Source organism: Camelus ferus, chromosome 18 (assembly GCF_009834535.1).
Source record: "Camelus ferus isolate YT-003-E chromosome 18, BCGSAC_Cfer_1.0, whole genome shotgun sequence".
NCBI classification, from domain to species: Eukaryota; Metazoa; Chordata; class Mammalia; order Artiodactyla; family Camelidae; genus Camelus; species Camelus ferus.
In genome coordinates this window covers 16,444,496-16,469,870 of record NC_045713.1, presented here as the reverse complement: position 1 = coordinate 16,469,870, position 25,375 = coordinate 16,444,496, and the positions used below count along the sequence as shown (strand labels likewise).

The following is a 25,375-nucleotide window of genomic DNA, read 5'->3' as shown; positions in this document are numbered from 1 at the left end:
CAGGCTGCAGGTGGGGGAACTGTAAGCTGCTTGGCTCAATGTCTTTAAGGTCCAAAATGGAACAGGAGCCAAGGGGTCCTGCTAGAGGAACTATCTTAAGCTGTGACTCTCAAACTTGACTGCAAATTGGAACCCCCAAGGAGCTTTAAGACCCTCTGCTGCCAGACCCCGCTGAAGGCTTCTGATCTAACTGGTCTGTGTGCAGCCTGGGCACTGGGATTTTTCCACCATCCCCAAGGGATTCCAAAGTGCAGACAAGGCTGAGAGACCCACTGCAAAGCCAGCTGCCCACTCAGGAAGGGGTATTTTCTGTGACAGTCAATGGGATTTGTAGGACATTGTCTGTGTATATTGAAATCAAACACCTGAGTTTTAATCCTTCAGGAGTTAAACTGGCTTAAGAGATGAAAAAGAAAATAATCTAGCTGGCACCCCAAGGAGGAAGGGAATGATAAAGTACGGCACGAAAGGGGAAGAATCGAGCATTTCTAGGAAATTAGGTCCCATGAAAGCAAATGCCTTGGCTAAAAATACTTTCCCCAATTTCTCTTGGCAAATGGCTCCCACACACTGAAATAATGAAGACAAAGGAGGAGCATCAGTCAGCCACCCTCAGCTGCTGGTGTCTTCACAGAGCAAGGCCTCTCCTGAGAGCAGGGGAGAATGGCAAAGTTACAATAGTGTCAACCGCAATGCAGAATCCCCACAATGGAAGAAACACTGCAAATCATCTGGTAAGATCTCCCACCCAGAGAAGGAAGCAACTTGACAATAACCCCGTTGTCTCTGCCTCTTGTCCAGGAGCCTAAACTCTTTCTGGACAGCCCATTGCAAGCAAGCTCAGGCAGCCCGCATGGTTAGGGGGAGATCTGCCTCACGGCCACTTCCATCTACTCAAGGCCAGGCCGCGGGAACCAAGGCGAATCCTTCTTCTCCAGGAAATTCCTGCAAATATCTAAAGACGGTGAGCCTCCCACCCCACAAGGCTCCCTGGTGTCTTCTCTGCTCCCTCATTTTTTCCCCACAGGACAAGACCAAGGACAGCAGGTCTCCATCCTCTGCCTGCACTCCACTTTGTTAATGTCCTTTTTTGTCTGGGATGATGCCCACTAAGCACACTGCCTGGATGAGATCGGACCCACAGGACAGGGGCCAGTACCTGCTCTCACCCGGCGGCCACGGTCTTCGTCCACTCAGGTGCCGTAACAGAATACCGTACACTCGGTGTCTCAAACAGAAGACGTTTATTTCTCACAGTTCTGGAGGCTGAGAAGCGTAAGATTAAGGCACTGGAAGACTCTGTGTCTGATGAGGACTTGCCTTCTGGTTCATTCGGGCCGTCTTCTGGCTGTGTCCTCCCTCAGAGGGTCTCTTTTATAAAGGCACTAATCCCACTCATAGGGCTCCACTCTCATCACCTAGTCACCTTCTAAAGGCCCCATCTCCAATTATCGCCACATTGGGGATTACCTTGCAACACATGAATTTTGCGGGGACACACACATTCAGTCCATCGCAGCCATGTAGGGCTGTGGTAAACACGCAGACCCCGGGGGTATATTGTCTCAAACTCTGCCATCCTGCAAACCCTGTAATGGTGGGCAAGTGGCTTGACCTCTTGGAGGCGTTGACTAGACATTGTTAGGCCCTACTGTACAGGACTTAAAAAGAAATTTAAAGCCATCCCATGCCTCCAGGTAGCATGTAACCTATTTAAAGAGAAAAGGCATTCAGGCGTGAAACAGGAAAACGCAATCAGTCACTCACACCAGGGTGAAATTCTCACACTCCTCTCTCTGCTCTCACTCAGACCTGTGGCTTGGACCCCTGTCTTTGACATTTCTGGGCTTGGACTCTCCCAGGCATTCAGATTGAGTCCCTCCTCCTGAAGGGGCTCCCCACTCCAGCTCAAGCCCGTGAACTCCCTCTGGGTCTCCATCCCGGCCCCTCCCTCCCAGTGGGCACTGCGTGCCAGGCTCGGGGTCTACGGCAAGTGCAACATCACAAGAGGCACCAGGCAGGGCTCCAGCCTCCCGCTCCCTGTACGTAAACCCTGCGCATCGGTCTCCAGAAACACGCCAGGCCTCCCTGCACAACCTTTCAAGCCCTGCTTCTGTCTGTGTCCTTTCACTTCAGCTGTCCTCCCCACTCCTTCATCCTGCTTTCAACTTGGCAAACTCCTATGAATGCATCAAGACCCAGCATAAATATCATCCTCCTCGTGAAGACTCTCCTAAGCCTCCAAAGGTGGTGGTGATGCTTTCCCTTCTCCAGGCTCCAGCGGCACATTCCTGCGCCCTCTCTCTAGCCCTTGCCATGTTTATTGTAACCTTTCCATTCATGCATTTATCAGCGACTGAGAACTCCTTGGGGACTGATCCATCCTCATTCAACCGTGCATCCTCAGAGTACAGCACGGAGCTCAAGAACACAAAAGGAGCTGTATAAATATTTACTGCATAGAACCGACTTGTAAGCTAGCATTACCAAGGCTTCAGGAAAGAAATTGTACTTGAGTTAAATCTTATCAAGCTAACACAAAACCATAAAAGAATTCATGAAGCATGCAGAGTTCACTCTTGGCCATGATCAGCATGGCACTTTGGGAATTCTGAGCACCATGAATGGCTTCCTATCTGGTGAAAAGCAAATGCTTCTTGTTGACACAGACGATGGGGAGTCAGCCTCCTGGTCCTTGGAGGCCTGGCCCTGTGTCCTGTATCCAGGTAGAAGCACCCAGGGGCAGCCACTTGTCCCCAGTGAGGGACCTTTGAGGTCTGAGCTCCTGTAAGCACAAAGGCAGCCCTGCGTCTGGAGGGGTCGCCTTCAAGTTCTCATAGTGAATCCCGTGTCAGCAAGGGAAGTGACCACCTGGGTTTATGGATACAAAGGGCCCACACAGAGAGTCAATACAGTTGGGTCACAGGGTGGCACAGGTCTCCAGGAGTCTGGCAGCCTAGCCATGCCCAGGATGGTGGGAGAGAGTGATTCATGGAACCCAGACAGCACACAAAGCTGACCCGCTAGCAACGCAATTCCTCCTTTTGTAATTCCAAGACCCCTAAAACTCACGGTGCGACCCACACAGGACATGCTGAGGCTCTGATGTCCCCCACGTCCCCTCTGGCTGCTGTCCTGCTGCAGACCCACCTCCAGCTTCCCCATCATGGATTAGAAGTGACCAGGGACGTTTTCCAGATACACAGAAAGAAGCACCGACTCACTACAGTGATCTGTCTTCCCGAAGCCGACATGGAGTGCCACACCAAGTCCACAGATACTAGTGGAAAAGCATCGTGCAGAAACCCTACAAAAAACATACCAAATCTACAGCTTTTACGTGGTAAATTATATTGACAAGCCATTTCTATTTTCATTTCTGCTTTTTCCCTCCTTGATAAATGGGCAGTGGAAGGACTGGCTCTGCTGAGAAAAAAACCACTCGCTTTTGGAGAAAAAAAAATTCATTAGCTAATCCACCTACTCGGAAAATTTATTTCCAAGGCTGAACTTTGGGGAGGTTTTATAATGGATGCCCTGACTAATGGAGGCATGAATCTGTTCCAGATGGTTAATTACTTTTTATCATTCCTTTTAATAATAGTTAAGAATAATAAGACAACTGGTGTGAAAAATGAGAACGCAGACAGAATTAAATGGAAGCATCCTGCATCCATTTCCCAAAAAAGAACAAGTTGAAGTCGTGCAGACAACCGCCTTAAAATACCAGGTTTGAGAACTAGCACAGGTTACACATTGTGAGCTACATAAAAGAAATTAATGTCTATGCTAACCAAATGACGTCCCCGGAAGTGGTCAAGCAGAGGCTGCTCAACCATCCCGCAGGGATGCTGTAGAAGGCACACCAGCGAGGGCAAGGGTTAGGGAGCACGTTTAGACACGCGTCCTTCCCCCGCCCAAACGCGTTCACTACTCCACCTTGGAAATCTACTGTCAGCCAGGACTGTTTCCTCTCCCACCTCACCTACTTCTCACGTGAACCTCCAGTCACATTGTGTTAATGGCAGACACTGAGACACACAGGAAGTCTCCCCGCCAGCCACCAAGCCTTTAGCCATGCTGTTCACTCCACTGGAAAGCCTTCCCCAAGCAAGACACCTAAAAAAGTCCCAGTCAACCTTCCGATTCCCACTGAAGAACTATTTTCCCTAAGAACTCTTTCTCCCCCGAATCCACAAGCAGTTACGGTGGCCTGGAATTGCATGCAAGGAATCTGTATGTCTGTCCCACAGTCAACAGGAAACACCTTCAGGGCAGGCAGAGACGAACAGACTTTTCCCCTTGGAATCCCCAGCCTCAGCTCCACTCCCAGCACAGGACCAATAAATCTGCTGAATGGGTGAGCGAAACGGAAATGAATCCATTGACAAAATGTTCTGACTTGAACATTCTGCGATTCTAGATCCATCTCACTCGCTGACAATGCCTCTCACAGCTGATGCTGGCAGGCAATGAAATGCTCTCTTGGCAGAAGGCCAAGGATATATACAGGCTCTCTTGGGGAAGCTCTGGGTTTCAAGCAGACCCAGAATCTTCTCCTCAGATGGGCAGCAGGACGTGCAATTCAGTGAAAGCGGCCCTGGTCCAGTCTCGTCGCCTGTTTACAGGAAATGCTGGTTGACTTGGAGCAAGTGACAACTCCCCTGGGCTTGGGTTTCACCCTCTATATGCTCAACCCTGGGTCCAAGGAGAGTTGGAACAACCCGCGGGGCTATGGGAAGAGAACACAGGGTCACAGTTCCCTAACCAAAATCTTGGGCCCAGCTGGGCTTCAGAATCAGAACTTTTGAGGTTTTAGAAAGGTAATAGGCTACCTTTAAATATATGACCTAACACTCTGCTGGGCCTGGGCCAGCCCCCGCAGGTGAACACGTGACTGTCCCTGCCCAACGCACAGTACACAGTCACCCTCAGTGAGAAAACGCACGCCATAAACAGCCTTGTATTCAGGCAGGGTCAGGTTTACCACCTTTTTAAAAATTATTGTTAAAAATTTTATTTTTTTGAGCAGTTTTAGTTTCAGGGCAAAATTGAGAGGAAGGTACAGAGATTTAGCATACATGCCCCACCCTCACACAAGCATCACCTTCCCCACTCAGCGTCCCCTGTATTTGCTTCAGTCGATGAACCCACATTGAACATCCTTATGACCCAAAGTCCCTGGTTTCCATCACGGTTCACTCTTGGCGCTGTGGATTCCGGAGGTTTGGATACCATCATTTTCAAGTTGCAGAACTGCAGATAAAAGGTGACAAGCCTGTATTACCACTTCTGTTATAGCCACGCTTATTGATCTGAAAACAAGAAAAGGATACTGGGTTGAACTGTACCTAACACATGCGCTGGCAGTGGCATCCCCCTGGGGGAGACATTACTCGTGGTAAGAAAATGGGGTGTCCCCAGTGAGCTCAGCAATTTGACAGCCTGGAGGAGGGAACAGGGACATCCCTGCTCGGATTGGATCACAGCGAACATGCAGTGTACACGTGCCCATGCAGTGAGTGTACAGATTCTTAGAACACAGGTTAACGAAACCAGCCCCTATCGAATGGGTCAGAGACTTAAAGATTTTTTTTTGAAAGAACCTGTGCATTAAGGATGATGGCAGGAAGATAAACCCAAGCTAACAACCCAACAGGGCAAAGCTGACACGTTTCCTGCAAATAAGAGCTTGTTGTTAGCCATGATACAAGGCAAAAACAAATCTGATATGAATCTGGTAAGAAAAAAAAGGAGTCATCAAGAAGAGTACAGAAATCCACGAGTGCAGGTCCACCATCAACCAATGACGCTGACCTTAAGAAGATACTATGCCTTGAGCTATTTAGCTAAGCGCAGTAGAGAACTGTCTCACTTAAGGTGACTTTTCAAAATGAAACACAACAGAAATGGAAGCTGCATCTCCGCCATGTTTGCAGCGATATCTAATGTCATACTAGACACAATCCAAGTGCCTTCCAAATATTCCTCAAACTACGTGGTAAACATCTTGATTCTCTTTCAAGGTTTCTTACTCAAATGCAAACGGTAGGGAAGCCACCTGGGAGAGACGCTGGCACTCCCGATTACAGCAAAATCTGTCATGCGCTACACAGTTTGGCCACAAATTAAATGCACTTCTTGGTCAGCAAAATACCTTTGGAAAATGTATGGAAAACATTGGTGACAATTTGAAGGGAGAAACATCAGAAGGAGTCACACAGCGTGAAGGTTTGCTTGTGCTCTGGGGTGACAGTTTCACAACATGTCCCAGTTTGTGGCATTTGCTAGATTTTGTCTCCATAATGACACACGGAAGGTGCTGTATTTTGTCAGTCAATTAATGGAAGATTTACAGCCAATTCATTTTCAGAACTAAACGACTTCTTAAATGAGAATCTTGTTCCAGAGGGAAACCGTCTGAATGTAGCTCCTGATACAAAGGCTGCTCTGCCTGAATCAAAGCAAGGTTTGGGGGATGAAGTAACGGAGCTAGGGGTACAGGGAAACGCACTCACTCCTTCATCCCTGGAGTGATGGTAGCAACAGGATACCGACCGCAAAAACTCAAGATATTTAAAATGGAGTTGCATCTTCACCAAACTTTGTTAATAAGATGGGCAGTGACCTAAACTGTCTGAGATACCCAGAGGTTTGCTGGCTATTGAGTGTCAAAGAACTTTAGATGAGTTGCAAATTTTAAAATATATTACCTTTACTGAAAAAGAATATGAAAACGAATGTATGTATGTACATGCACGACTGGGACATTGTGCTGCACACCAGGAACTGACACATTGTAACTGACTGCACTTCAATTAAAAAAAAAAAAAATATATATATATATATATATATATATATATATATATATATATATATATAAAATGCATTTTTTTGAGTTCAGAATTTAATGACTTGTTCTTTTTTTTAAGTGAAGTATAGTTGATTGACAATGTTGTGTTAGTTTCAGGTGATACAAAGTGATTCAGTTTTTTATACACTGAATTCAGTTTTTTATACACTGACTCACACATAAAATATTCTTTTCCAGAGTCTTTTCCACTGTAGGTTATTACAAAATAGTGAATATCGTCCCCTGTGCTATATCTTGTTTACCTATTTTATATACAGTAGTGTGTATCTGTTAATCCTAAATTCCTAATTTATCTCTCCCTCCCTTTCCCCTTTGGTAACCATAAGTTTTTATGTCTGTGAGTCTGTTTCTGTTTTGTAAATAAGTTCATTTACACTAGTTTTTAGACTCTACATATAAGTGATATCATATATTTGTCTTTCTCTGTCTGACTTACTTCATTCAGTGTGATAATCTCTAGGCCCATCCATGTTGCTGCAAATGGCAGTGTTTCATTCTTTTTATGGCTGAGTAATATTCCTGTGTGTGTGTGTGCACGTGTATGTACACACACACACACACACATATATATATAGATAGATAGATATCTTTCAGTGACCTCTTCTTAGATGACAAGTGACTATTAAGAGCACATGGCATCCAACAGACATTTTCAGGAAAAATAAACGTACTTAATTTGTTCCCTCAAGGTAAAGATGTCATTTTAACAATAAATGAGAAAGCAATGCTTTCCAAAAAACCAAACAACAACAAAAAAACACTGGTACTATTGGAGAGGCATTTTGAAAATGGATGTTTGGAAACATTTCCATGATTAATTATTTGTGGCTAAAAGTGCTGTAATTTGATTTATAAAATCTCCTATCTGCACACTTCAAAAACCTGGACATGGCTTTGTCTAGTCTTTTATTAAACATCTTCCAAATGAAGAAATCTGGCCTGTTTTGAACCCATTTGTTAAAAATATTAAAGTGTGGCACCTTTCAGCTAGTTTACAAGAACAAGCAGCTGACATCATAAGAAATGGAAATTTACTTGCTGAATTTCAATAAAAAACCTTTGCATAATACATGGATGAAACTGAAAAACGAGGATCATAATTTAGTAAGCTCCACCGTCTATGAGCTTCTTCCACTTGGATCTACACATCTTCTGGAGGTAACTTTCCAGCTACTGAGACCAAGAATAAGTGAATTAAAACCATACATTTGAATTACCACATCACAAAGTACTAAATCAAGATTTTGGAAATAAAACGTATCCACTCACACTGCTCTCACTGAAAATATGACTAGTAATGATACTTGAATGAGAACAAAAAGGTCTCCTATGCTATTAAGTGAAACATTATGAAAACTCTTTTGTAAACATTGCTTATTTCACCTCATCGGCTCACGCTTTTACATTTGATCTATGAGTCCTGTGACCCATGCCTATAATGTATAAACAAACAAATTTACAGGTATTAGAGGGTGTGCTCAAAATTTTTCACCAAGAGGAGTATACAATAAAAAAAAATGAGAGATCACAATGTCCTATCTCACCAACTTAAGGAGAGAAAAAATAAATATGAAAATGCCTTTAAGGAAGGACGGAGTGCCCGAGAGAGGCAGAGCAGGATAAATCAGGAGAGAGATCTAAGGAGAGCAAGTTGTCACTGTTTCTGACCTAGCTGGTCAACATTACTTTGGCCTCATCCAGGCTGAAAGTATCCAGTGTTCATTACAACAAGGCTTTGTTAAGCAAAGGCAATAGCTTAAATGTCATTCCAGGAAGTATGTTTAAAATGTTTAACCCACGTAAGAAAGAAAATCCGTAAGAGATGCTGTTATTTAAAGATGGACCCGAAGAACTGATTAAAATAGGACACGGATCTGGAAATATTACCTGTCAGTTTGACTCACCATCTACATGAGCCTCAAGGTACCGATTCTACTTTTGTTATTTTTTTCTCATTACTTTATTATACAAACATTATAATGATGGTGGTGATTAGCAGCTACTGTTTACTGTAGTTTTACCAAATGCCAGGCCCAAAGGGAGCATACATTACCTCTACCCTCACAACACATTTAGAAAGTGCCGGGAAAGCCGAGGAGGAGGGGATTGAAGGGAGAGGGAGAGGAGGGGGCTGCCTTTGGAGTCAGACCCCGTGGCTTTGGAAGCCCAACTCTGACAAGTCCAGGCTCTCCTTTCTGTCTGTAAGTACCCACCCCAAGGACGATGGGGAAGACAAAGAAAGCTCATGTGCGGACAGGCCAGGAACAGAGCCTGAGGTGAGATGAGGTGGGAACACCATGATGTATTATTATACCCATTTTACAGATGACAAAACAGAAGTGATTCCGTGACAAAATTAGGGTTTGACTTTTAGCAGCAGCAATTACTGAAGATATCGAAGAAAGGAAAAACCGAGCTCCCCACATGAATTCATCAAACATTCTCATCTTCTGCATGTTCGCACCAGGCCCTATTCACAGGTATATACCTTTATTCTGTATATAAATCATAGTTCAGACAGCATCTTCCATTATGCTTCTTTTCTCACGTATATCATCAAAGGCTGTTATTTCAGATAGATATATGGTTCTACATGGCATTCATAATTATACTCTTAATGAATGCATAATACTCTGCAACTCAATATACCATAATTTAAATGACTATCCCACCCCTGTTGGTCTTTTAGGTGGCTTCCAAATTCTTAATATTAAAAGCAATGAGGCAATCAGCATTTTTATGCATGTGGCACTTTTTCCCCCTCTCAGATTGATTGCCTTAGGATAAATTCCCAGAAGGGAGATTACTAGTTCAGAAGGTATGACATATTTTTATGGCTCATGATACGTACTTCCAAATGGCTTTTCAAAAGTGTGACTCTAAATGTACAAGGCCACCAGAGAGCTGGGAGCCTACGGGTCCAGGCAAAAGTTCAACTCTATTGGGTAGAAAGTATTTCTTTGCAAAAAATTCTACTCTCGATAGACTTTGCACAGTTCACCCTGGCCTTCTCCTACTGGTGTCCTCTGTTTTTATTGAGTGTTTTTGGCCCTTTTTTTCCTCAATATTTTCCATCTGCAGAAAGCTAATTTGAAATATGAATTTACACTCAGATCTCCCTTTAATTATCTCTAGCCTTTGCCCATCAGAGAGCCAGAAAAATCCAAACACCCAACCAGTCTAGTCCCCAGCATCCACGGAACTGTTCACTCTGAGAGTCTCAGAACTTGAAGAAGCGCACAAGCCTGGGGTGGCTTCAGAGTCCCCACTCCTTCAGAGCAAAGTTGGCTTTATCCAGCTGCACCTGGCCTGGGCTTTTCTGCCTGTCCCCTCCTGTCCAAACAGCCCAAGGACAACTGATCTGTTCGGAGTGTCACAATTAACATGGACGACTTCAGATCTGTGGCCTCTTTTATATCTCGGGTGACGATAGGCGGGGTGGGTATAGCTCAGTGGTAAGAGCACGTGCTTAGCACGCACGAGGTCTCCTGGGCTCAAGCCCCAGCACCTCCATTGAAAAAAAAAAGTGCACAACAGTCTGCCTCACAAAATCAAGATGGTTTTGAAAATAGCCCATCTTTTCAGCACACACTCTTAACACGGCCGCCATAGACTCTCCCCGCTTACCATGCAGTGTGCATTCAGTTAGAAAAACCCACGGATCTCAAGCACATGATCTGTAGGCTGTGACAAAGGTTCCACACAGTAGGTGGGTAGAAGACAAGGGTGACTGGATGCCCAAGACTGGAATGTAATTACTGAATGACTTATTGTCTGTGAGTCAATAAACACCACAAATACCAAGGGGAATTTGGGAGTGTCTAGGGTGGGGCTATGTGACACAGATTAATTGCTTTTCCTTGGAAACATCCATTTCTTCCTGAGGGTCCTTTCCAACAGATGGGTGGGGTCTTTTGGTTGATTTCTAACCCAAGTTTTGGCAGTGTGAGGCATCCCCCCGGCTGTCTCCATTCTGACATCTTCATGCCCACAAAGCTTTCATGGAATCTCTCCTTTATTCCTCACTCCAAGCCTACAGGGTTGGAACTTTTATTTATCCCCATTTTACAGATGAGGACAAAGAGACTGAATAATTTGCTCAATATCACACAGCTAATAAAGGGTGGAGTTAAGGTTCAAACTTGGGTCTGTGCGACTCCAAACCTCAGCTCTTGATCACCAAGCTTGCCGTCTCTCTTGGAAGAATGAATGAGCTCTGGAATGGAACGCAGTGGTATCAGAGCCCTAAATGCTGGGAAGAGCCGACAGTGCCCTGGCACTCAGCCAAAGCCAGAATGACAGTAGAGAGCTTTCTTCATGATGATGGCAGACCCACGGTGAGGCTGAACGAGGGGGAGCAAAGGAGGGTGCATCGATCTAGAATAGTTCAGAGGATGCCCACCTAGCCAGGAGAAATCTGTACTGAACAGGGATGGGCTTGGAGTGGTGGGGGCTGGATCTCTGGGCAGGGCAAGGGGAAAGGGGCCAGAACATTCAAGGAAGAGTCTAGACTGAAGGCCAAAGGTAGATGGTCAGGAAAACACACAGCAGTGTCCGAATGAGATGGAGACAGCATCTTCTGGAGCCAGAAGCATATAGGATGTAACTTGTTCCTCGCCCACATCTGGAAGAAGCCTGGGCAGAGTCTTCCACTCTCTCCCCACCTAGTCTACCTTCAGGGGAAATTGCTCTAGTAAGGCAGCAGCTCCTACAGTATCTTTCCTACCAGCCCAGAGACCAAGGTTGGCCCCCTGCACTGTTCTTCCACTCTCGCTTCCACTCCCAAGCATCCTTGGCCTTCCAGGGTACCACCCAACCCAACCCCACTCTGGATCAAGTCTAAAATCCCACCTGCTCCAGACCTATATCATCGTAGACGGGCACTTTGGGAATGAATCACACCATCGTGTGGAATGCCTCTACAAAAGATTTTTGGAAGCCCTAGGACCGCAGCTGGACACCGTGGTCAGCCCTTATGTGGGTCGTGAAGGCTCCCTCTCCTACGCCCATCACAACTACTGCAAATCATCATCATGTTACTCCAGCTACAAGTCCACCCCTGTATTCAGCACACAGTCTTGCCTCCTACCTCACTAATTCCACCAAGCTGATCTCCCTGGGCCTCTGGACAAAAAAGATTTGCTAGGGCTTCATTGCAAATCTCCTTTGGCACATCTTCTCTGCCTCCCTCCCTCTGGTTGCAAAGGATGAAATGTCTCTCCATCTGTTCATAATCAAGCAGTCCAGTTTCATTCTTGCATCCCTCCCTACCTCCCACAGACAGTGTCCTGTCAGCCATGCCCCGGGGCCCAGCATCTCTACCTCTTCCCTCAGTCTGAACCCTCTTTAGCTGCTAAGTCTGCTCAAGTCCCTAATGAAAGGCACAGCAAACACTTCCTGTCACCACACGCCCCCACCTCTCTTCCACCCACATCTCAATCCATCAGCTCCCTTTTTCCCATTTCTCCACCTCACACCTCAGCCCATTTCCATCTGGCCGCCACCCCCTTTATTCAGAGGCCAGGGACACCTGTGACTTCTGCATGGTCAAACGCAAGAGACACTTCTGTCCTGACGCTAATGAGCATTTTTCATTTTTACATGACTTTGGACACTGTTTATCGCTACCTCCCTGAAAAATCTGCCCCCAGATGTATTGCTCTGAGCCTCAAAGGGTAAATGAAATAAGGATAAGATCAAAAGTGGAAGTTAGTACAATAAAAACTGTCCAAGAGTGTGTTGCATCATCAAGCTGAACTGGCCAAGGATGACGTGCAGAAATTGATGCCAGTGAAGAGTGGACAAGAGAGATGATCTAGAAGATTCTTTCCAACTCTAAGATTCTAATGGCGTAAAGTGGTTGGAGGCCACTGACTGCAGAAGGAAGGCAGAGGTCACCTGCAGGGGCTGTCTTGACCCAGGGTGGTGACTTGTCCAACCCCATAATTCAATGAACACTGGGTGCCTTCTACAGGCATCCCAGGAGACAGAAAGGGCTATGAGCTAGGAGCTGCTTCTGCTGTGTATGATGGAGACTGGAAATGACACCCCTCCCACCATGTCTAGCTTTTTGCTTTCTTCCTTGTGGTCCATGTTGGCTCAAAACTACATCTGCACTGCAGCCAGCCTAAGGAGGAGGGGAGGAGGAATGCATTCTCCTTCCCCTCGAGGGCAAGAGTGGAAACAGCACCTCTGTTCATGTCCCAGTAGCCCATATCCCTGCCACCATGCTGCAAGGGAGGCTGGGAATGCAGTCCTCTTCTGAGTGGTCATGCATCCAGCCACAAAGTCTCTATCCAGGGAAGAGGGGGAGCTCTGAAGTGGGGTGGGGGGGGGTGACAAACAACCCTCAGCACAATGGGTGAGGGACACAAAGGAAGCATGACGTCTGTCCCCAGAGAGCTTACTTGCCCAAACAACTCTTCCATCAGAATCCTTCCCAGATCGGCCAAACCAAGGAGGAGAGAAAAAGCGAGACGGCACAGGGTCACCCAAGGGCATTAGTCGCTTTGGGAAGGTTTTAACTTTCAAAATGTGTTACATATGTCTACACTGGCAAAACAAGTCGCTTTCCAAGATCTTATGGACAAGCTCAGAGCCAGGGAAACAGAACTCCCGAGTCCCCCAAATGCCGTTAGACAGTATACTTGATATCTGAGATATGTCTGATCTAAAGGCAAGTGACAACTCCCCCGGTCTGAGCCGAGCGGCTGGGGCAGCACATGCATCTCTGTCTATTTCCGGCACTTCCCCGGGCGGGCACTGCGCGGTAGCTCCTTGGTACAAATCCAGAAGAGTCAGTGTGCTTTTAATGTTCCATCCTCTAAGGAAAGTAGTGGGAAATGTCATTTCTCTGTAACTGTGAGGCATTCTTTTATTTCAATACGTCCCAGGTCCCTAAAAACATCCAATTTTAAGAAAACCGAGTTCTAACTCCCAGCAACTCCGATGTAATATAGAACAAGGATGACAGCTTATTTTTCATAAATTCCGCAAACCGCCACCTCCTCTGACTCCAAAGTCACTTATCACTTTGTTCTTGAAGAGTAATAACATAAAAATCGCTTTCCCAGCTACACTCTGTATTACCTAAATAGATGGCTTAAATTTCAAAATGTGAGCTAGTAAAGTTATTTTTAAACGTCTTTGCAGAGCTTCCTCACGTGGTCCAGCTCATCTGTATCCCTAGTCCGTGGCCTGGGGTGAAAAAAAAAATTCTGGGCATGGTTTGCTGGGCTGCTTCCAGGAGGCTGTCTTTGTTCCTGTTGAATTAAAAGCCCTAGGGTTAAGATTTCACTGGGCCTTCTTGTCAATGCTAATTTGCAGAGGCCCTTGTGCAGGGAAAGAGGACTTCTGTATTAGTTGTCTACCATTTCATAATTACTCCACGGTGTAGTGGCTTAAAACAGCATTTAACACCTCATAGTTCCCATAGGTCAGAAATCTGGGCACAGCTGAGCTTGGTGCCTCTGGCTCAAGTGTCTCATGGGGATGCAGCTGAACTGCCAGCCAGGGCTGCTGTCTCATCCGAAGGCTCGACTTGGGGATGAGTGGAGTTCTCTTCCGGGCTCAAGCACATGTGTTTGGCAGGTCTCCATCCCTTGCCATGAGGGCCGTAGGGCTGGCTCTTGACATGGCATCTGGGTTCTCCCAGAGGAGTGATCCAAGAGGGAGTGAGAGAAGGCATGGCCCAGATGGATGCCACAGTCCTTTTATAACCTAATTTCAGAAAGGTCATACAGCACGTCTGCTGTACTGTGTTCATCAGAAGGAGTCGAAAGCTCTACTCACACTCAGGCAGAGAGGATCATACAAGGGTGTAAACACAGGAGGCAGGGCCACCTTGGAGGCTGCCTGCCACGACTTCCTAGTGATGACGGGCAGGGCATTAACTGCATATGTAGTGAGACATTGTCCCATTATTTTCCTGGGGGCAAGAGCAAGCACAGAATCCGAGAGATTCCTAGTGCTGGGGAATCCCCAGTCCCCCAGCCCTTGATACTTAACCCACAGGTTTAACAGACACGGAATGTAGCCAGGTGCCCATGTGAAAGGCTGCAGAAGTCGCCTCTCTCCCACTCCTCACATCCCCAGCCCCATCCCAGAATCAGAGAGACCCACCTGATGGAAACAGTAGAGAAGAATGTCATTGCTCTGGGCTCCGCCCCCGGGGGCTCGCTCTCTCTCCCTCTCTTTCCTCTCTCTGTCTCTCTCCCTGCCCCAGAGAGGGTGTGGCTGATCTGCCCTCCGTCATATGGAACAGCTCTGTGCCACAGGGGAGCTGTCCAGCTCTGGCCGTGTTTGGTGGGTAAGTTTAACTCTGGGGTGAAGCAGCAGAAAGCCCACTGTGGCCACAAACTTAAGCCACATCCTTCAGGCCGCTTTCCATTTCTAATAAAGTGGATACTTCTTTTACTCCACTGTCCTGATTCCTGTGTTTCTCTCACAAGTGACTTTAAACTCAGAAGGGATAGACAGGGGTGCTGACAACTGCCCTCTCCCCACCATCCCCTCTCTGGGATCCACACTCCTATTTTACAAGCGAATAAACACTAGGACACAGGGGCAGACTATAGATAACCTAACCCCCGCCAGAGTCCCCAACTCCTACTTAGCCACCAACTATTTACTGAGCACCTACTATGTGCTAGGCTGTGTGCTGGGGCCCGAAAGTGACAGGTCTTCCCATTCTGCTCCAGGAAAAGGACTGGATCCCTCCAGGCCCCAGTTCTCTCATCTTGACAATGAGAAGCAAGTGAAATCAGGCCCACAAAGTTGGTGGAGAGGATAAACGGTCAGCAGGTGTCCGCTAGTCTGCCCACCAGGCAGTTCATGAGGGGAAAGCCTCTCTGGGTTACAAATGGGGACAATGAAACCATCTTTCAGGGCTGGACAAAGAAGGATTCAATTTGCCTACGACCTGATGAATGTGGGCCCTGCTGTTCCCCTCCCGTGACCGATGGTCCCACCTCCCACTCTCTGGCTCCCCCCAGAAGCACGTGCCAGTCTGCCTGTGTGTTGTCAGGGATGCAGCAGATTCCCTGGGAGTCCTGGTGAGCAGCGCATGAAATTTTGCCAGGGCAGGAACAAACCAAGACAAAGAAGGGAGGCAAGTCCCTCAAGGACACTCAGTGAGCATGTAGCAGAGACAAAAATAGAGCAGAGGACGGCTCATTGCCTTCCCCAGGTGAGCTTTCTTTTCTCCTCTCTTTCTAATGGCTTAGGGGATGATTTTTTTCCCCAGCACGACCGTCAGTGATTGCAGCAGGTGTAGTTTTTGTAAACATCCTGCAGAAGAGCTGCGAGCGAAGTCAAGGGCAGGTGCCCCCCGCCGAGGGCTGGCCCGGATTCCATGTTTCATCTCGTTGTCGCTCTGGTTCAGATCACCACTGGCACAGCCTCGAGGTTTCACCTGGAGATCCAGGAGCACCTGGTGGCGGAGGGGACACCAGCCCGGCCCTCCCAGCTGGGACGGGTGGGAGCTCTGGGGCAAAACAACACCATCGCCTGATCCTTGGATATGGGTCCCGGCAGCCTTACAGACTGGCGAGGGCGTGGCCGCCCAGGACGTGTGGATTGCAGAGCACGGGGGAAGCAACCCAAAAAGGAGACGGGGTGAGCCGTGAGGCCGTGAGAAGTGAGGATGTGTTGCCAACCCCCCAGGCGCTGGCCCTGAGAAGGCATGGTCTGCTTTCTGGTGTATAAAGTTCCAGCTTTCCTGGTTCAGCCCTTGGATTGTGGTTTCACACCACTCAAAATTAAAAGCCCCCAAGAGAAGTTAGCAGTGAAGCCCATCCGCCAAGTAGATCCCAGTGCAGATGAGTCTGCCAGCTCCTGTCCTGAGAGGGCAGGCTTTTCAAGGCTAAAACGGTGAAAGGACGAGGGTTGCTGATAACCATGTGGACGGAAGGGTCACCCCAGAGTGGGAGGAGGGGCTGGAAGGGGAAACACTCGCTTTCACAATCCTCCCCTGTGCTGGGCGCCTGCGAACACAGGCCACAGGCTGGTCTGAGTGGAAGTTTGCTTTCACTTAGTGTAACATCCACTTTCCATCCCTGGGAGCCTGGAAGGGAGGCTGGGTGGGAGACTGATGAAAACCCGGCATTTCAGTCAAAATGGAGGAGGCTCTCTGACGATTCTTCGTCTTTTTCTTCCAGGTTTTCCGACTCATCAGCACTAATTCTGTACAGCGGTAGTATGTCAGTGGCCCTCTTTCCCCCTCTCCCTTCCTGGACAAAGATTTCTCATTTCATACATCATTTATTCCAGCAGTAATTCCATCGAAGTTACTTCAGGTCCTTAGAAACAAAAACAGCAAAATGAAATTCTGTTGTTAAGACTAGAGACGCTGGGTAAGGGGGGGTTTCTGTGCAGCAAAGTCTCAAACCCTGGATGGAGGGTCTCCGTCCCAAGATGAGCAGATCGAATTTTTTACTGTTAAGGGCCAAGTTAAACCCCCAGTGTCCTCTACCAGGCAGGAGACCAGAGGGTCACTAGGCAGGGGAGTTAAAGGCACAAACAGGCATTTAAGGCCAGAACCAACCTCCTGTTCCCAAACTCAGGAACTGGTTTCAACAGTGGGCGCAGAGCAATCTGGTCCAACACTGTGGTTTACCACTGCAGAAAGCTCCACAAGAACACGGTTAATGACTCCCAAGGACGAAACCAAGATCTGTTCCAGAACATCTGCCCAGTGCACAGGAGTTAGAGCTTACTTTCTCTCTCTTCCTTCCCCTCGCCCTACAAACATCTGGTTTGTCCTCCAAGATTAAGTGTAACATCAGGATACACCAGCTCAGAAATCGAATGCACAAATGTCACCCAAAAGAGACAAGATGGCTCCTAGATGGTCCACTGTGTTAAGTATCTAACGCCACAAGGGTATGCTCCAAAGAGCCAAGGCCGGCATGGGATTGCAGTGTGAGAGCCCCAAAGACAAGATCGCCCTCCAGGAGGCAGCACGGATGCAGCTGCTGATCTCGGAACTCCCAGCCTCTGAGTTGGTGGTTCTCAAATCCAAGTGTGCACCACAGTCACCCAGAGGACTTCCCAAAACACAGATCGCTGGTCCCCACCCCAGAGTTTCTGATCCAGGAGGTCCAGGTGGGGCCCACGAATTTACAGCTCTAACAAGTTCCCAGGTGATAGTGGTCATGCTCATCTAGGGACACTTTGAGAACCACTGCCCTATGTGACCTATCTCTGGACATGCCCATGGGGGTTGTGGGATCGGGATCTGCAGAACCGGAAGTTCACAGCACCTGAAATACACCCAGGGGTGGGTCTGGATTCCATTCTCTCCTCTTTGGCAGGATTTACTGCTCATAATTCTCTCTTCCTGCAGGTGCCCAGACACTAAAGTTCTACAAGCCATGCTGTGCCAGCACTGTGGGCTGCCTAACCTGGCTTCATTCCCAGACCCCAAATACTCACCATCCTAGCCTCCTCTGCAGCTAAGGGTAGTCAGGTGACAAAGTTCTGACCAAAGGACAAAGGAAAAATCTGTTGGGGGGAATGGGGAAGGACGCCTGATAAAGTTGCATCAACTTCCCTCCCTCTTTTTGAATATATGCAGTGTGCCTGGAGCTATGGCAGCCTCCTTGCAGTCATGAGGGAATCCCTGATGTTCAGCTTCTGACCCTACACAGTAACAGCCCATTCCCAAATTCTTGACTGTGAGTAAAACAACCCCTCTATTTAACTCGCTGTTAGTTGGTTTTCTGCTTCTTGAGGCATTCTTAACTAATAAGCTACTACTACCCCACTTTAATTTTAACCAACTATCTCCTATTTCGATGTTCAGCATCTGTCTCATGGGGGTGGGGAGATGCACAGAGCAGAAACAGTGATAAAAATACAAGAAACACCCTCAGCTTTCTCTTCTCCAGCCCAACCTCACTCCATCCTCTTACCCTTTACTCACTGGACCTATTCCCCATGGATCTTTGTCCAGAAGCTTTAGTCACTGAAGTTCAGCACAGTGTTTGGTCTGGGCTGGGTCATGCCTCTGATCTGCTCTGCAGGTTACGGTTAAGGTTAAGGTTAGCTGGCCTCTGACTCAGTCCGTCTGAGCCCATCAGAGACGCAGGTTGCTGCTCTTGGATTCTCCCATTATTTTCCTTCTGCCTGCAGGGGGAACCTAAGCAGGAATCTGCCCTGCCCTGGACACAGCTCGTCACAGACAGCGAGCTGGATGCAGGGGGTGGGTGGACTCCGTGCCTTCTCACGGCCCCCACCTACGAGCAGGGCCGGGCTCCCAGCACACACTCGACGTCTGCTGAGCTGGGGAAACTTCCAAAGAGTCAGGCATCCTGTCCCTCTGTGCCTGGCCATCAGGACCACTGGGGACGGCGGGGAGACTTCTCTCCAGAGCAAGACAAGGAACGGCTCATGACAGTCCCTAAATCTACTGCACACACGTGGATTTCCCTGATGTGACCTTATATCAGCTACCAGAGGGCAAAGCTCAGAAACAGCTCAGCCTGTGGCCAGACCACGTGGCCAGCAGCTGCTCAGATGTGCTGTGGCCGCTGAAAGGGCCTAAAAATACCCCAGGAGATGAGGCTAGGATCCAGACGGGGCCTTTAGTGCTCCCAGTCCCCCAAGGCCACTGAGGTCAGGCTGGCCGGGCAGCCAGGGCAGAAGGGGCCCCCGAAGTGGATTCCAGGTCAGTGAACAGCCTTCTGGCTGCAACTCTCAACAAGCAGTGGCTTAAGCCAGACAGGCGTGGAGGCAGCAGTCCTGTCTGAGCTCTGCGTCAGAGGCTCTGACTCCCTTGGACACCCTCCCGGGACTGTGAAAAGGCTACATCACCTCTGAGAGTCGGGTCCTCACACAGCATCACCCAGAGCAGAAAACAAAGAGCAAAGGGATGTCCTCCTTGCGCCACCACTCTCTTTGTCAAGGATGGAAGCAAATCCTGGACGCCCAAGACTGACGGGCCCCTCACCTCGTGGACCAGAACTGAGCCACATCCCAGACCAGCCAAGGGCAGGGGAATGGACTGCAGTGGAGGAACTGGCCCCAGCAGGGGCCTTGCCAGGGAGATAGAAGGGCTGTTGCAGGCTGAAAGACGCCCCAAAGACAGCAGGTCCTAATCCCTGAAACCTGTGAATATTACCTTATTTGGAAAAGCGGTCTCTCCAGATGTGATCAAGTTAAGGTTCTTGAGATGGGGAGATCCTCCTGGATTATCCAAGTGGCCCCTAAAATCAATCACCAGTGTCCTTATATGAAGGAGGCAAAGCGAGTTTCAACAGACACACACAGAAGGGCAGAAGGCGAGGTGAAGACAGAGCAGACAAAGATGCGAAGATGCTGGCCTTGAAGAATGGGGCAAGGTGTCCACAAGCCAAGGAATGCCAGCAGCCGCCAGAAGACGGAAGAAACAAGAGAGCATCCAGAGGCAACAAAGCCCTGCTGACACCCTGACTTCAGTCCAGGGACTTTGAACACCCAGCCTCCAGAAGGAGGAGAGAATAAATGTCTGTTGTTTTAAGCCACTAAGTTTGTGGCCATTTGTTACAGCAGCTGCAGGAAGCTAATACGAGGGAAAATGGCTTTTGCGCAGGAAACCAGCTGTGTTAGCCCCAGGCTCCTTCGCTGAGATTCTGACCTCTCCTTCCCCTACCCGAGCCCACAACAAACACACATGTCTACACATGTGTGTGTACACGTACTCACACGCACACACATCAAATAAGGCCTTCCTGATTTTCTGCCCTGTTACATTCTGTAGGTGGATCCCTGGAGCAAATAGCAAGCTGGGGCCCTCCAGGACCACTATTTCCTCCTCCACTGGGCTGAGGGCTCCAGAATGCCCTCTATTTATAACAATGAAAATGGAGCCTTGGAAATAAAGCATCCAAAAGCCATCAGCAGAGAAGCAAAGGAGCTGACCGTGGCACACAGCCTAAGCCAGGCATGCCAAGGCCAGCAGAATCTTGCCCTGTGTGTCATTCAATCCATGTAGCTGGAATGCAGCATCTTGGACTCACTCAGCCAAGCACAGGATGTTACCATTCAATGTGCTTCTCACCAAATCACTCATAAAAAATTCATGGCTGCAGCTGACCCTCATTAGAATGTGTTTCATTAAATTAAAACATCAATCCCAGAAATATATGTTTGCTTAACAGGCAGAAATGATTTGGGGACCTCATGCTGCACACCATCAAGTCAAATCAAATGGTGGGAGCAAACGTAACGAAGCCATCAAGCCAAGTGGGTAGGATGGATAACAGAGGTCTGCTGCCAAACGGAACAGAATCACGGCTTATGAAGAGCCCAAAGCAACCAAATCATAGGTCCATGCAAAGCAGCAAAACGGGACAAGGTGTGGAGTCAGAGACAGGACGCCCAAGAAAGGCAGACAGACTGACGTCAGGAGAACAAAGTTCTCCCCTGAGCTCTCCCAGGAACCTGCCTGCCGTTCGAGCTCCAGATTGTCCCTACAGAATGCTTAAGGACAGATTCTGAGGAGGCGCGCAAAGGCTGGAGAGGCCACAATGATCCGCCAGCTTCCTTCCATTCCAAAGTTGTGTGGTTCGCCAGAAGGCAGCCCGGGATGGGACAGCCAACCTAAGAAACTAAGGGACAGAGCCAGCATCCCAGCTCTTCTCCAAACCGGACCTGAAGGGCCTGCAGAGCCCTCCAGTGATGTCGTCTATGAGCTTACCAGGCTCTTTTCAGGTACATTCTCTTGCGTGTTACTATCCTGCTACGAAGCCAAGATGTCGTGGCCTTGCCCAGAGGAACAGAGGGCCAGACAACAAAGACAGGAAATGAAAGCTCCCAGGTTCGAATCCAGGTCATCGCTTTCTCTCCTCACCTCTGCTCTGCAAAGCCCCAAAGGAGGGGCTGCCTCCCCACCCCCGGCTGCCTGAGCCGACTGCTCGGCAGAGCAAGGTGGGTGGTAGGAAAAACACCCAAATCTCAGACACTTCAGACCTAAACAGTTCACTGAATGGCCAGATAGTAAAGAAGCCCCTCACCACTGCGCTCGTTGCCCAGCAATTTAAGTTCCCGAAGAATAGCACTAGTGTCACATGGCTCATTTCTGTTTCAATTCGTTTTACTAATATATTACTCATAAGTGATACCGATTTGATTTAGAAAAATAAAAAGCAAAAGGACCCAAAAACCCTGTAATATAACCTTTACCTTTGTATATGCATATATATGTAACTTTTTACAAAATACAATACTATAGTTACTGTATATAACTTTATAGCCTACCAGTGTATCATGAACAGTATTTCATGTCAAAAATATACATGAAGATCATTGTTTAATAGCTGCACAGTGTGCACACGAATGTGCCATAATTTACCGGTCACTTACGCCATACCCAGTCCTCTCGGGTAATAACAATGCTGCAGTAACCTTCGGGCACGCTCCTTCCCTGTGTATACAGACCTGTCTGCTTCTTTCCTTGAGATAATTTCCTACAATGTAATTGCTTGGTCAAAAGGCCGGCTGCGTTATCCTTACCACAAGATATTTTGGGAAACTGCTCAGATAACACGGTACAGGACGGCTCCGTGTGTGAAAACTAACATGCAGCTCTATTTACTGACTGAACTTAGTGCGACCTATCTGAGCGAAGGCCCAGGGCAGTGAGTTTATAGCCACAAACATCTTGATGTCAAAGAAGCAGCTTCCAAAGCCATCACTGCCATCATGACGCAGCAGAAAGCACTTACCAATCTGGAAGCGGAAAAGAAGATGGGACCACTTCAAACAGGGCAGATCGAGATGATTATTACCTCTTCTGTGTGCCTTCCTTGTGCATTTAAGGTAGTAAAGCTCAGTTTCTGTAAGAATGAGATTATGCCAGCTAGGAATGGAGATGCCAGGAAAACCAGCAAACTGGCTTCGACAATAAAGGGAATATTTTGGTCGTGAGCTGGATGTCCAAATGGAGGTCAGGTGAGGCTTCCTACAGCAGCAACTCAGACAAAACCCCAACATGCTGGTGCTTCCATTCTCCTCTTCCTGGGTTGGATCCCCTCTCAGGCTCCACATGGAGACAGCTCTCTATAGCAGCTCCTGGCTCTCAACTCATGGTGGCAAAATGGCTGCAGGAGTTCCACAGAACACATTATCATCCAAGAAAATGGAGGATATTTCTTCTGGTTGCTTCTATGGAAGAAAGAGAAAGCTTCTTCTTCCCAGAAGTCCTAGAAAATGTCTTCTTGTGGTTTGGTGCCACTGACCACGAGGGAATACGCCAAATATTTTAAACCAACTACAGTCCTGTACTGGAATTAGATGTGTTGTTAGTCCCAAGCACACCAGGCTAAGGTTACTATTTCTGGAAAGATGGGGACTGGATGCACTCCTTCAAAAAGATGTCTACTCCAGAGATTATTTAGACAACAGTAAATATAATTAACAATAACATCATAAGAAACAAAGAAAATCTTTGTAATCAAAAATGTTTAGGGAAAACATTTTGCGGAACACATGCTTCCTCTCTGCCTTCTTCTGAAATCTTATCAAAATAAAAGCAAAAGAATTTTAAAATCTACGAACTAGACAAGATGAGCCTGGAGCACCTTGTGGTGTCAATAAGAAAGCGTGAAAAAAGAAAAAAAAAACCCAACCTCAGAGGCAAGTCAAAAGGACACAAGAAAAAAAGACAGCCTGAAAGAGTCTGCAGTGACCAACCCTGGAACAGTCTAAGCAAAAAAGAAATAAACATAGTATTGGATATAGCCCAAAGAATAAAATAAATACGCGTAAGTCCATACTGATATAAATACATGATTGAATAAACAAATGCGTGTGGGAGGAGGGATAACATTGCCTTACAGAAGATTTCCAATTAAGCAGCAAGGAATGAGAGAAACAGAAAATCGCTTCCGGAAGCCACAGGAATCATCACTGCAGGCAATGTCCACCAATGAATGCTAAACGTAGTGGGCAGAAGTTTAAGGAGAAATAGATTTGCATAGCCTCCAAGTATCCCCCAAATATGTATTAATTACAAAGAAGAAACCGTTGCCCTCCACTGGAACTTGACAGAGGAAAACATGGCAGACACCACGTTAGCCAGCAATCGTACGAACATCACCGATCACATTGGACATCACGTACCTCCTGAAACGAGGCACTGAAAGGGTTCATCTCCTCTGGTGTCCTTACCCCAAATCCAAAGAGATTACTTTTAGTTTAGCATTTAGTTCAGGATGGCACCAGCATTAATTTCTTAGCTTGGATAGTCATACCACTGTTACATAAGATGTCACCATTAGGAAACTCACTGTACTATTTTTGCAACTCTTCTGTAAGTCTAAAGTTGTTTCAAAATAGAAAGTTAAAAATGAAGCTTACCACGGGCAGCAGCATGAGACAGGGTTCTGGATCACATCTTCCACTGCGCGAGGATGCTGACGCCACCCCCACCCCCCGCCTCCCAGCACCACCACTGGACTACTCACTGGCGTGAACCAACAAATTCCCTTTTCATCCACAGTGCGGGACATCTATGGACTCACAAGGTCAAGAAGCAGAAGAGCAGAAGACAGACATGAACTGAAATTTAGAAGAGGACATGAGGGAGAAGGAGCCAGCACATGGAATGCCAGCTGACTGCTGAAGAAGATGCCCAGGATTCGTGCCCAGGACCCCAAAAAGAAGACTCTAGAAGGTAGGGGCAGAGAGTAGGGTTGAAATAAAAGCATGGCTGAAATTCTGTATCAGGTACAGTTATATCCTTAGCCCTCCATCTCCCACCTCCATGCCAGTCCCACCCAGACAGCTGACTGTGTCTCCCTTAAGAGGCTCCAGTGCCAGAGCCCCAGGCACAGAGGAGGGCCAGGGGTCAATGGAAGTGTAGCTCCTGCCCTGAACTCCACCACAAGCTTCCACAACCCAGCAGAAAAACTGAACGGCCCTGGAGGCAAGATCTCCAGATACTGATGTGTGAGCTTCACCTGATGTATCAGTCAGCTCAGGCTGCATAACAAAGTACAATGGAATGGGTGGCTCAAATGACAGAAATTTATTTTCTTGGAGTTCTGGAGGCTGGAAGTCTGTAATCAAGATATTGGCAGGGTTGGTTTCTTCTAAAGACTCTTTCCTCAGCTTGTAGATGGTCACCTTCTCCCCTGTGTCTTGATATGGACGTCCCTCTGTGTGTCTCTGTGTCCTAATCGCCTCTTCTTATTCGGACACCAGTCAGATTGGATAAGGACACACCCTAGTGGGCTCCTTTAACCTTAATTCCCTCTTTAAAGGCCCTATCTCCAAATACAGTCACATTCTGATGTACTGGGGGTTACACTCCAACAGAAGAATCTGGAGGGAGACACAGTTCAGCCAGTAACATCCAGTGAAACAGCCGGCCTCCTCCTTGAGTGCCCGCCAGGGGGACCACTGGTTGTTCGAACCCCATTATGCACAAAAAAAGCTCCCAAATGCCTCGGCACCTTCCTCCTAAATATAAAAGAACAAAAGCATCACCAGGCCTTGAGGAAAATGAACAAAATGAGGGCA

At 47.6% G+C, this 25,375-nt stretch overlaps 1 protein-coding gene and 1 long non-coding RNA gene across 2 annotated transcripts in view; both read right to left on the bottom strand.

The window, feature by feature from the left end:
- GALNT17 (polypeptide N-acetylgalactosaminyltransferase 17) overlaps positions 1–25,375 on the bottom strand; it is a 364,964-nt gene that overhangs the window by 282,383 nt on the left and 57,206 nt on the right. The window lies entirely within an intron of this gene.
- Positions 13,187–20,739, bottom strand: LOC116657547. The gene is made up of 3 exons (XR_004312667.1): positions 20,558–20,739; positions 19,995–20,079; positions 13,187–17,172 (listed from the first exon to the last, which is right to left on the bottom strand). It is a non-coding gene; the product is annotated as an uncharacterized LOC116657547 (long non-coding RNA).